Genomic DNA, 13,059 nt, shown 5'->3' on the forward strand with positions numbered 1-13,059 from the left:
CTGTTGTGAGGTGACCAGAACTGAACACAGTACCTCAAGTGGGGCCTGACCAAGGTCTTAAATAGCTGTAACATTACCTCACGGCTCTTGAACTCAATCCCATGGTTGATGAAGGCCAACACACCATAAGTCTTCTTAACAACACTGTCAATTAGCTTTGAGTGTCCTATGGACTCGGACCCCAGGATCTCTCTGATCCAAATATTGATCTTACTTGGCCTCAATGAATCCTGCACCTCCTCTGTCTTTAGTCTTTCCACTTTAAGGATGAGTTACACAATGGGTTTAAGGTCCTTCATGATTATTATGTTCCCTTATTGATACTTGCCAATGCAAACTATAGAATGGATCACTGCCTTTATGGCATTGCCTACGAGGGCAGTAAGCTCGGAACTAATAACAGTGGCTTTTATGTCAATAAATCAGAATCATATTGTTTGGAGCACTCATACATAAATACTTTGGACTTCAGGAAAGAATGTAATTCTTTGTTGTAAATGAATCTGTGCTGTCCAGGGAGTAGGCCTGGTCTGGGGTAAGAGTTAGGGTCAGGCAGTCAGACTGGAGATGTAACAGTTATTTAGGATCAACACTGAGCTGCTTGGACTGAGGAAGAAGCTGGCTTGGGTTGAGCTGGTGCTCAGGTCAGGACCCACATTGGTTAGTTTGTGCATTAGGGAAAGATTTGTGGTCACTGATCAGAACAGCAGGACATGGAAGATCAGGAAGAACATGAGAAATTCTGCAGATGCTGGAAATCCAGAGCAACACACACAAAATGCTGGAGGAACTCAACAGGTCAGGCAGCATCTATGGAAATGAAAAACACAAGACATTCTGCAGATGCTGGACATCCAGAGCAACACACACACACACATACACACAAAATGCTGGAGGAACTCAGCAGGTCAGGCAGCAACTATGGAGAGGAATAAACACAAGAGATTCTGTAGATGCTGGAAATCCAGAGCAACACACACACACACACACACACACACACACACAAACTCAGCAGGTCAGGCAGCATCCATGGAAATGAATTAACAGTTAATGTTTCGAGACTACACCCTTCTTCTGGAGCGGAAAGGAAGGGGAAATTTGCCAGAATAAGAATGTGGAGGAGGGGTTAGGAGGATAGCTAGAAGGTGATAAGTGAAGCCAGGTGGGTAAGAAAGGTAAAGTGCTGGAGAGGAAGCAATCTGAAAGGAGAGGAGAGTGGACCATAGGTGAAAGGAAAGGAGGAGGGGTCCCAGAGGGAGGTGGTAGGCAGGTAAAAAGAGGCATGAAGTAAGATTGGGGAAGAGACCGAGAGTGGACAGTGAGGGAATTTTTTTTACTGGAAGGAGAAATTGATATTCATGCCATCAGGTTATTCTGGTTTCTTTCCTTGATCCAAAGAACAACTGATTGTTAGATTAATACACCACAGTATTTTTTTGAATAGTGTAGATGGTTGATAAAAGGGGTTGTCATGAGCATACAAGAAAGAAGCACGTGTAGAATAATTTTGAATGCCATTCTGATTTGAGACTGTCCTGTATATTCGTTTAAATGACAGTGTTCCCCCCCCCCACACCCCCCACCCCCCACCCCCCACGTAACATGGAAACTGGACTCATGAGAAAAGCCCACACTGTATTTAAAGTGTGTCTGTGGTTTGGAAAATACAGAAAAGGCAGAAGCACATGCAGAATAATTTTGAAACTGATGCAAGTGTTGGTGGTGTGAACCACTGTCCACCGCTGACCTTAAATGGTGCCCACAAGTGTTAGAGTCAGAGCTAAGTTTAAAAGTTGGAGTGGGATAAAGTTTGAGAAATTGTTCTGCTTCTTACTAAACAATCTTCCACCCCATGAAGGGAAAAAAAAGGTACAAGCAGTTGACCACAGGTTTACTCATGAATGGGAGCAACCTCTTTATGGCAGAGTGCTTCCTGTTGTGCACTTTGATTACTTACATGTAACGCATCTGGTTGCTTCTGCAAAAGAAAAGTGAACTATATAGTGGCATTAGCTTTAACCAAAACATAAAGAACTAATTGATAAGTAGGTAATCTCACTGAAACAGATACACTCAGTGGTCACTTTATTAGGCACAGGAGTGGAACCTGCTGTGGTCGTCTGCTGCTGTAGCCCATCCACTTCGAAATCTGATGTGTTGTGCATTCAGAGATGCTCCTCTGTACACCACTCGTTGTAATGCATGGTTACTTGAGGTACTGTTCCCTTCCTGTCAGCTCGAACATCTGGCTGTTCTTCACTGACCTCTCTCATTAACAAGGCATTTTCACCTGCAGAACTGCCGCTCACTGAATGTTATTTCTTTCTCACACCATCCTCTGTAAACTCTGGAGACTGTTGGGTGTGAAAATTCCAGGAGATCAGCAGTTTTTAAGAAACTCAAACTACTTCATCACCTGTCACCAACAATCATTCCACGCTCAAACTCACTTAGTTCGCATTTTTTCCCCATTCTGATCTTTGGTCTGAACAAGAACTGAACCTCTTGACCACGTCTGCATGCTTTTATACATTGAGTTTTTGCCAGATGATGGCCTAATTAGTTATTTGCATTAACAACAGGGGTACAGGTGTGTCTGATAAAGTGTCACATGATTGGCTGATTAAATATTTACATTAACAACAGGGGTACAGGTGTGTCTGATAAAGTGTCACATGATTGGCTGATTAGATATTTACATTAACGACAGGGGTGCAAGCGTGTCTGCTAAAGTGTCACATGATTGGCTGATTAGATATTTACATTAACGACAGGGGTGCAGGTGTGTCTGCTAAAGTGCTACATGCTTGTCTGATTAAATACTTACATTAACGACTGGAGTACAGCTGTGTCTGATAAAGTGTTACATGTTTGCCTGATTAGATATTTGTATTAATGAGCAGGGGAACAGCTGTGTCTAATAAAGTGTCACATGTTTGCCTGATTAGATATTTACATTAACAACAGGGGTACAGCTGTGTCTGATAAAATGCCACATGATTGTCTGATTAGATGTTCACATTAACGAGCAGGGGAACAGGTACATTTGATAAAGTGTTACTGAGTCTAATTCTTTACAGTTACAAGGCAGATACTGTGCATAGAAACATAGAAAACATACAGCACAATATAGGCCCTTCGGCCCACAAAGCTGTGCCGAACATGTCTCTACCTTAGAACTACCTAGGCTTTACCCATAGCCCTCTATTTTTCTAAGCTCCATGTAGCCATCCAGGAGCCTCTTTTTTCCACCTCCACCACCGCCAGCCCATTCCACACACTCACCACTCTCTGCGTGAAAAACTTACCCCGACATCTCCTCTGTACCTACTTCCAAGCACCTTAAACCTGTGCCCTCTCGTGCGAGCCATTTCAGCCCTGGGGAAAAGCCTCTGACTATCCACATGATCAATGCCTCTCATTATCTTGTACACCTCTATATGCAAGTCAGGCTTGTTAATTTTGAATAGATATGGGTTTGTATCAGGAGATGTTCTTGATGGTGAGCCAAGAAACTCAGGATTGAATGTGCTTCACACCGGAGAATCCTAACTCGCTGAGGTCTTCAACAGGTACTTAGTTCCTCAGCAACTTTGTACAAGGCTAAAGCAGCTGCTTTGGGTGAGCACCTTTGAATTCTGAAGAGCAGCTCACTATATGAATGAGGTGAGATGTCAGAAGAATTGATTTCCTAATGTTACCCTGGCTGTGCCTATTCTATACTCTAAAACTGTCTCCAGGCCCATTTGTTATGCCACAATGTCCAATGATACAACATCTAGAAATTCAGTCTTTCATTCAGCAACTGCAATTATAATTTAAAGTTGCATTTTATTTGCAGATTTGAAATTAAAAGTCGAACTAGATTATTCAAACAAAGCTTTGTCCAGCCATTGTCCAAGTGCAGGTTTGAAATAAACATCGGGAATAAAAGGTTGTTCTCGGTAGTTTTTCTTTTCTTAGCAGTTGCGTGGAGATGAGGAGGATTCATAGATTCTGTGTACTTCCTATTGTAGAGTCTTGAGATGTTTAGTGACGTCCCAGAGTCTCCTCCATCAAAATGTAGTGGTTTCTATCAGTCACAGTAACTTCATGGAAATTTTGAAAAGCATCCTTGCAGTGTTTTATCAGCCTTCTTAGGAATCTCTTCATGAGAGGGAGCCCAGAATAGTGTTCTTGTTCTGGGAATCTCAGGCCACCATGAGAACGACTGGCCTGCCTACCAGAGTTAGTTGATTGTCATCAGGGCCTCGATTCTGTGGATGCAGGTCTGGAAAACAACAGTGTTTGTATTTTGAGGTGATATAGGTGGACATGACTGCTGTTTGATAGTTTTATGAACTCTCTGCTAGATTTTTAGTCTTATTCCTGCAGAGGTGTCACAAGGAACGACTTCAGAAAGTTGAAGTACTGATTTTGCCAGGGGGTTAAATAGGCATGATAGTCCGCACACACCAAACCCAAGAAAAAGTAATGAGAAGCAACAACCTTTGAACATTGCCTTTTCCTCAGCTGATCTGGTCATGTTGCAACATCTTTGGTGCAGTCACACAATGGCTTTCCCCTGGTCCCTTTCATGCCTTCTTGCTTAACCACAGAGGACAAACTGAGCCTGTTCCTCACGGCTGATAAATTGGTTTATTATTGTCACGCGTATCAAAGTACAAGGAAAAACTGTCTTGCAGACCATTCATGTATGTCAATTCATTACAACAGTCAGTAACAGAGTGCAGAATGAAGTCTTGCAAAGTGCAGTGCAGGCAGGCAGTAAGGGACAAGGTAGATTATGATGTCAAGGGCCTGTATTATTGTACTGGGGAACTGTTCAATAGTTTTGGAACAGCAGGATAGAAACCATAGTCTATGTACTCTCTGATGGGGTGGGGGAGATGGTGGAGAGCAGAGGATATCTGGGGTAGATGGGTCTTTGATGCCAAGGCAGCACTCAGTGTAGACACAGCGTCGGCAGGGGAGGCAGGATTCCATGAAGAGCAGAGTTGTGTCCATAGCTCTCTGCAGTTTCTCACAGTCACTCACAGAGCAGTTGCCATACCAAACCATAATGCTTTCTCCGGTGCATTGATAAAAATTGGTTAGGATCAGAGTGGTCATGCCAAGTTTCTTTAGCTGCCCGAGGAAGTAGAGTTGCTGGAGAGCTAGTTGGAATCGGACAGGTGAACTTCAAGCTCTCAACTCCAGCACTATTGACGTAAACAGGATCATGCACAATGCCTCCCTTTCTGACGTCAGTGACCAGATGAGGGAAAAGTTGTCATGACACCCTGTTACTGGGCTCTTTATCTGCTTCCTGTACTCTGATTGTTGTTTGAGATATGGCCCATTACACTGTTATTATCTGTAGATGGAGTTGGAGCAGAATCTGGCTAAGTGGTCATCAGAGGGCTGAGGAGGCAGCCATGTTGATACCTGGAAATATGATGTTGTAGCTATTAGTGAAATGTGGTTGCAGGAGGGCTGTGACTGGCAACTAAATATTCCAGGAATTCGTTACTTCAGGTGTGATAGAATAGGAGGGGCAAGAGGGGGAGGTGTTGCATTGCTTGTCAGAGAAAATATAACGGCGGTCCTCTGGCAGGATAGATTAGCGGAATCATCCAGGGAGGCTATTTGGGTGGAATTGAGGAATAGGAAAGGTGTTGTGACGCTTATAGGGGTGTATTATAGACCACCTAATGGGGACCGAGAACTGGAGGAGCAAATTTGTAAGGAGATAGCTGATATTTGTAGTAAGCACAAGGTTGTGATTGTAGGAGATTTTAATTTTCCAAACATAGAATGGAAAGCCCATTCTGTAAAAGAGCTGGATGGTTTGGAGTTTGTAAATGTATGCAAGATAGGTTTTTGGAGCAATACATAGAAGTACCAACTAGAGAAGGGGCAGTGTTGGATCTCCTGTTAGGGAATGAGACAAGGCAGGTGACGGAGATATGTGTTGGGGAGCACTTCGGGTCCAGTGATCACAATACCGTTAGTTTCAGTATAATTATGGAGAAGGATAGGACTGGACCTAGGATTAAGATTTTTGATTGGGGAAAGGTGAACTTTGAGGAGATGTGAAAGGATTTAGAAGGAGTAGATTGGGACAATTTGTTTTACGGGAAGGATGTAACAGAGAAATGGAGGTCATTTAAAGGTGACATTTTGAGGGTTCAGAATCTTTATGTTCCTGTTAGGTTGAAAGGAAAAGTTAGAAGTTTGAGAGAGTCATGGTTTGAGAAACTCAGTTACAGAGAAAGGTTGAATAGGTTAGGACTTTATTCCCTGGAGCGTAGAAGAATGAGGGGAGATTTGATAGAGGTATATAAAATTATGATGGGTATAGATAGAGTGAATGCAAGCAGGCTTTTTCTACTGAGGCAAGGCGAGAAAAAAACCAGAGGACATGGATTAAGGGTGAGGGGGGAAAAGTTTAAACGGAACATTAGGGGGGGCTTCTTCACACAGAGAGTGGTGGGAGTATGGAATGAGCTGCCAGACGAGGTGGTAAATGCGGGTTCTTTATTAACATTTAAGAATAAATTGGACAGATACATGGATGGAAGGTGTATGGAGGGATATGGTCCGTGTGCAGGTCAGTGGGACTAGGCAGAAAATGGTTCGGCACAGCCAAGAAGGGCCAAAAGGCCTGTTTCTGTGCTGTAGTTTCTATGGTTTCTATGGTTTTCAAGAGATATTGGAAACTTGGTTTGGAAAAAGAGAGGGACCTCCAATAAATATAGGAAGCCTGGAGTTAATGAGGCACTTGAGGAATATAAAGAATGTAAAAAGAATCTTAAGAAAGAAATTAGAAAAGCTAAAAGAAAATATGAGGCTGCTTTAGCAAGTAAGGTGAAAATAAATCCAAAGGGTTTCTACAGTAATGTTAGTGGCAAAAGGATAGTGAGGGATAAAATTGGTCCCTTGGAGAATCAGAGTGGACAGCTATGTGTGGAGCCAAAAGAGATGGGGGAGATTTTGAACAATTTCTTTTCTTCGGTATTCACTAAGGAGAAGGATATTGAATTGTGTAAGGTAAAGGAAACAAGAAGGGTAGTTATGGGAAGTATGACAATTACAGGAGAGGAAGTACTGGCACTTTTAAGGAATATAAAAGTGGATAAGTCTCCAGGTCCGGACAAGATATTCCCTAGGACCTTGAGGGAAGTTAGTGTAGAAATAGCAGGGGCTCTGACAGAAATATTTCAAATGTCATTAGAAACGGGGATGGTGCTGGAGGATTGACGTATTGCTCATGTGGTTCCATTGTTTAAAAAGGGTTCTAAGAGTAAATCTGGCAATTATCGGCCTGTGAGTTTGACGTCAGTGGTGGGTAAATTGATGGAAAGTATTCTTAGAGATGGTATATATAATTATCTGGATAGACAGGGTCTGATTAGGAACAGTCAACATGGATTTGTGCGTGGAAGGTCATGTTTGACAAATCTTATTGAATTTTTTGATGAGGTTACTAAGAAAGTTGACGAGGGTAAAGCGCTGGATGTTGTCTATATGGACTTCAGTAAGGCCTTTGACAAGGTCCCACATGGAAGGTTAGTTAGGAAGGTTCAATCGTTAGGCATTAATATGGAAGTAGTAAAATGGATTCAGCAGTGGCTAGATGGGAGACGCCAGAGAGTAGTGGTGGATAACTGTGTGTCAGATTGGAGGACGGTGTGTAACGGTGTGCCTCAGGGATCTGTACAATGTTGTTTGTCATATATATTAATGATCTGGATGATGGGGTGGTAAATTGGATTAGTAAGTATGCAGATGATACTAAGATAGGTGGTGTTGTGGATAATGAAGTAGGTTTTCAAAGCTTTCAGAGAGATTTAGGACAGTTAGAAGAGTGGGCTGAAAGATGGCAGATGGAGTTTAGTGCTGAAAAATGTGAGATGCTACATTTGGGTAGGACTAATCAAAATAGGACATACATGGTAAATGGTAGGGCATTGAAGAATGCAGTAGAACAGAGGGATCTAGGGATGATGGTGCATAGTTCCCTGAAGGTGGAATCTCATGTGGATAGGGTGGTGAAGAAAGCTATTGGTATGTTGGCCTTTATTAATCAGAGCATTGAGTATAGGAGTTGGGATGTAATGTTGAAATTGTATAAGGCATTGGTAAGGCCAAATTTGGAGTATTGTGTACAGTTCTGGTCACCGAATTATAGGAAAGATGTCAATAAAATTGAGAGAGTACAGAGGAGGTTTACTAAAATGTTGCCTGGGTTTCATCTCCTAAGTTACAGAGAAATGTTGAACGGATTAGGTCTTTATTCCTTGGAGCATAGGAGTTTGAGGGGGGACTTGATAGAGGTATTTAAAATTATGAGGGGGATTGATAGAGTTGACGTGTATAGGCTTTTTCCATTGAGAGTGGGGGAGATTCAAACAAGAGGACATGAGTTGAGAGTTAAAGAACAAAAGTTTCGAGGTAACATGAGGGGGAACTTCTTTACTCAGAGTGGTAGCTGAGTGGAACGAGCTTCCAGCAGAAGTGGTTGAGGCAGGTTTGATGTTGTCATTTAAAGTTAAATTGGATAGCTATATGGACAAGAAAGGAATGGAGGGCTATGGGCTGAGTGCAGGTCGGTGGGACTAGGTGAGAGTAAGAGTTCGGCACAGACTAGGAGGGCCGAGATGGCCTGTTTCCCTGCTGTAATTGTTTTATGGTTATATGTTGGCCACCAATGAGTAAAGCTTTCTGAAGATTAAAATGAAATTTTGCAATCTGTCAAATTGTGTCAAGAACATTGTAAACAAGATCTGTTTACATCGTGCTCCTCATGAAATCAGTTCCCCTCCAAGTTCCAGACAGCCAATGAAAAACTTCCATGGCTACGCAGAGAGAATTTCGCAATCAGAATATGATAATGACTGAGGGGTAAACAAAGGTCACAGGATGATTTAGTACCAACAGCTTTAATGCCTATTCTTTAGCGAGCAGCCTACATCTCTGGAAGGATAGTGCGTTCTCAGTCCCCTCTGTATCACATGGGAGTGACAGCAGAGATATTTACACCAAATTTGTTTTTAGGGAAAGAGCCAGGGCAGGTGACAGAAATTTGTGTAGGTGAGCACTTTGTATCTAGAGATCACAATGCCAATAGTTTCAAAGTAGGTATGCAAAAAGATAGGTCTGGTCCGTGGGTTGAGGTTCTAAATTGGAGAAAGGTCTATTTTGATGGTCTCAGAAAGGATTTGGCAAGTGTGGTTTGGGACAGGCTTTTTTTCTGGTAAAGGTCTCCTTCGTAAGGGGGAGGCCTTGAAAAGTGAAATTTTGAGAGTACAACATTTGTATGTGTGTGTCACCATAAAAGGTAAAGACAACCGGTATAGGGAACCTTGTTTTTCAAGAGATACTCAGGCCCTGGTAAAGGAAAGAAAAGGAGGTGCATAGCAGGTACAGGCGGGTAGGAACAAATGAGGTGCTTATGTTTTATAAGAAATGCAAGAGATGACTTAAGAAAGAAAGTAAAATAAAAGAAGGTATGAAGACAAGGTGAAGGAGAATCCCAAGGGATTTCACTGATATGTTAAGAACAAAAGGGTTGTCAGGGACAAAAACTGGTTCTCCGGAAGATCAGGATGGTATCCATGTGTCGAGCCAAAAGAGATCTTAAATGCATATTTTGCATCTGTATTTACTCAGGAGATGGACATAGAATCCAGAGAAGTAAGGCAAAATGACATCAACTTCATGGACCCGATACAGATTACAGAGGAGGTGTTTGCTGTCTTGAGGCAAATTAGGGTGGATAATTCCTGAGGACCTGAAAAGGTGTTCCCTTGGACTCTGTGGGAGGTAAGTGGAGAAATTGTTGGGGACTTAGCAGAGATATTTAAATCACTCTTAGCGACAGGCGAGATGCTGGAGGGTTAGAGGATAGCCAATGTTGTTCCACTGTTTAAAAAAAAAACTGGAAATTATAGGCTGGTGAGCCTGACTCTTGAACATATTCCAAGAGTCCTGATATATGAGTATTTGGATAGATATGGACTAATTAAGGACAGACAGCATAGCTTTGCACGTGTAATGGATCTTGTAGAGTTTCATGGCTTTGCACGTGTAATGGATTCTGTAGAGTTTTTTGAGGAAGTTAACAGGAAATTGGATGAAGGCAAGGCAGTGGATGTTGTCTACGTGGACTTCAGTAAGGTATTTGGCAGGTGCTGCATGGGAAGCTGTTCAAGAAAGTTCCGTCATTTGGCCTGCAGGATGAGGTAGCAAACTGAATTTGTGGGAGAAGCCAGAGAGTGGTAGTAGATGGTTGCCTCTCTGACTGGAGGCCTAAGACTAGTGAGGTGCCACAGAGATCGGTGCTGGGTCCATTGATGTTTGTCTTCTATATCAATAATCTGGATGATAATGTGGTTAGCTGGATCAGCAGATTTGCGGACGACATCAAGACGGGGGGTGTAGTAGACAGTGAGGAAGGCTATCATGGCTTGTAGAGGGATCTGCATCAGCTGGAAAAATGGGCTGAAAAATGACAGATGGAATTTAATGCAGCCCAGTGTGAGATGTTGCACTTCAATATGACCAACCAGGGTAGATCTTACGCAGTGAACAGTCGGGGACTGAGGAGTGTGGTAAGACAAAGGGAACTGGGAATACAGGCCCCTTAATTCATTGAAAGCCATAGCACAGATTGATGGCATTGTAAGGAAAGCTTTTGGCACATTGGCCTTCATAAATCAAAGCATTGAGTACAGAAGATGGGATGTAATGTTGAAGTTGTATAAGACATTGGTGAGGCCTAATTTGGAATATCGTGTGCAGTCTTGGTTACCTACCTACAGGGAAGATGTAAATAAGGTTGAAAGAGTACAGAGAAAATTTAAAGGATGTTGCCGGGACTGCAGAACCTGAATTATAAGGAAAGATTGAATAGGTTAGGACTGTATTCCTTGGAATGTAGAAGATTGAGAGGAGATTTGATCGAGGTATACAAAATTCTGAACAGTATAGATAGAGTAACTGCAAGCAGGCTTATTCCACTGAGATTGAGTGGGGCTATAAGTAGAAGTCATGGGTTAAGGGTGAAAGGTGAAAAGTTTAAGGGGAACATGAGGGGAAACTTCTTCACACAAAGGGTCGTGATAGTGTGGAATAAGCTGCCAGCATAAGCTCAGTTTCAATGTTTAAGTGAAGGTTGAATATGTACATCGATGGTAGGGGTATTGGAGGGCTATGGTTCTGGTGCAGGTCAATGGAAGTAGGCAGTTTAAATGGTTGAGCATGGACTAGATGGGCTGAAGGGCCTGTTTCCCTGCTGTACTTTTCTATGACTCTGATTTCCTAGAATGAAGCTTTATATTCACGATATTCTGACAAACGAGGACTTTTTTTTGGGCTAAACTGCAAATTTAGGAGAAGTGGGAAAGGGAAAATTTTTTCAGATTTTTTTTCCCAGATGAACTCGATCTTGTGATATGAAATTCAATTAGAAACATGAAAAGGGAAGCTTACACATTAGGCTTTGGCTTTATAAGAAGTAAGCTTGTGTAGTACATACTTGTTTATTATCTGATGTCTCAATCTGTCTTTTAAAGTAATTGTTGTCTCAACAATCTTGGCTGGCATCTTTTCACAGACACTCTTCTCTGCTCCCTTGTATTCTCCTAAAGCACACTTGTTGTCACAAGCACAGACTCTGCCATGGAGTCTGGGCGCTGTTGCAGGCAGGCAGAAGAAAGAAGATGGCAATCATGTATGTGAGACAGCCAACCAGGGTTTCTTTATCATTGTATTTAACTCTCTTCTTCTTGGTTTGGTCTTGTCAACTCTTGATCAAAGCACAGTGACAACAACGCCTCCTGCTTACCTTAGTCCACATTCTGGGAAAGAAGATTAGTGATCTAGACAGACACTGTTAAAGGAATGGTATTAATTTAGTTCTAGGTTACTGCTAACATACATGGTGCAATAGCGTCTTCCTTTATTTAAAATAGACCTCAATTTGTGTTGGAAAGGAATGTGAAAGGGACAGAGAAAAGGTTTAAACAAGGGAGTATGTCTAGCTGAAGAGTCAGCTATTTGCATTGATTTGAATGAACATTTTTTGTGGCCCTATTTAGTTCAATTTCTGATCAGAATCAGAGTTCTGTGTGTTTACTGCTGAAGTCAGGGGAGCACGCTTGTTTCCAGCCATCCCACAAACGAAAGTTCAAGGGAAGATCTTTCTCATTGACTGCAACACAACAATCCTGCTTATTCCTGAGCAGAGATTACATGGGAGCCCTATGAACTCAACCAGGGGTTAAAGTATGCACTGATCGTTGCTGAATTTAGCAGAGCATTTTGGAGGAAGTTCTGTAGCCACAGTGGTTAGAGTGTAGAACTTCCTACCACAGGGAATAATTGAGGTAAATTATATTGATACATTTGAAAGGAAGCAAAGTTTTGTGTGGGGGAGAGGGAAAGAAAGTTGTGCTGACTGAGTCAAATGCAGAGAAGAGAGAGGAAGCTTGTGTGAACCTTATACACCGAATGCGTACGAGTAGCCTGTTTCTATGCTGCATGCATTAGCTTCCTGATTGACACAGGTGGTCAATCCAGTGTCCCAAAGGAACAAGCACGATTGAATTGAGGCCAGGATGAGTATGTTTTCAGGCTTCATTGTGTCTTCAGTCCATCCCTGTTTCTGTGTGATGGAGAGATGTTTATCAAGCTCCAACCACCTTGGAATATAATCACATAAAGTGGGCACACACTTGAAACCTTTCACTTCTTGAAATGAAGAAAAATGACTTGCACCACCATTGTTATTTCTTCCTGAACTGCTACCCATTTTTCTGAAGGCATCTTTAGTAATAACTAAGCCTTCACAGCTAAACAAAATAAAACTAAAAAGATTTGTAGATTATGTTACTCAATGTTTTGACCTAATTTTATAATGGGAATGACAAAGACATTGGGGAAGCACATCCACCAGGGGCTTTTCAACACTCTGGGTCTGTGATGTGTGACAAAAATACACATAGATTAAGATGTAGCTGGCCTGGGCTGGCACCAGTGGAATCAGCAGTTGGTCTGCCACCTGTCTTCAGGAGA

Source organism: Mobula birostris, chromosome 20 (genome assembly GCF_030028105.1).
Source record: "Mobula birostris isolate sMobBir1 chromosome 20, sMobBir1.hap1, whole genome shotgun sequence".
Classification (NCBI taxonomy): Eukaryota; Metazoa; Chordata; class Chondrichthyes; order Myliobatiformes; family Myliobatidae; genus Mobula; species Mobula birostris.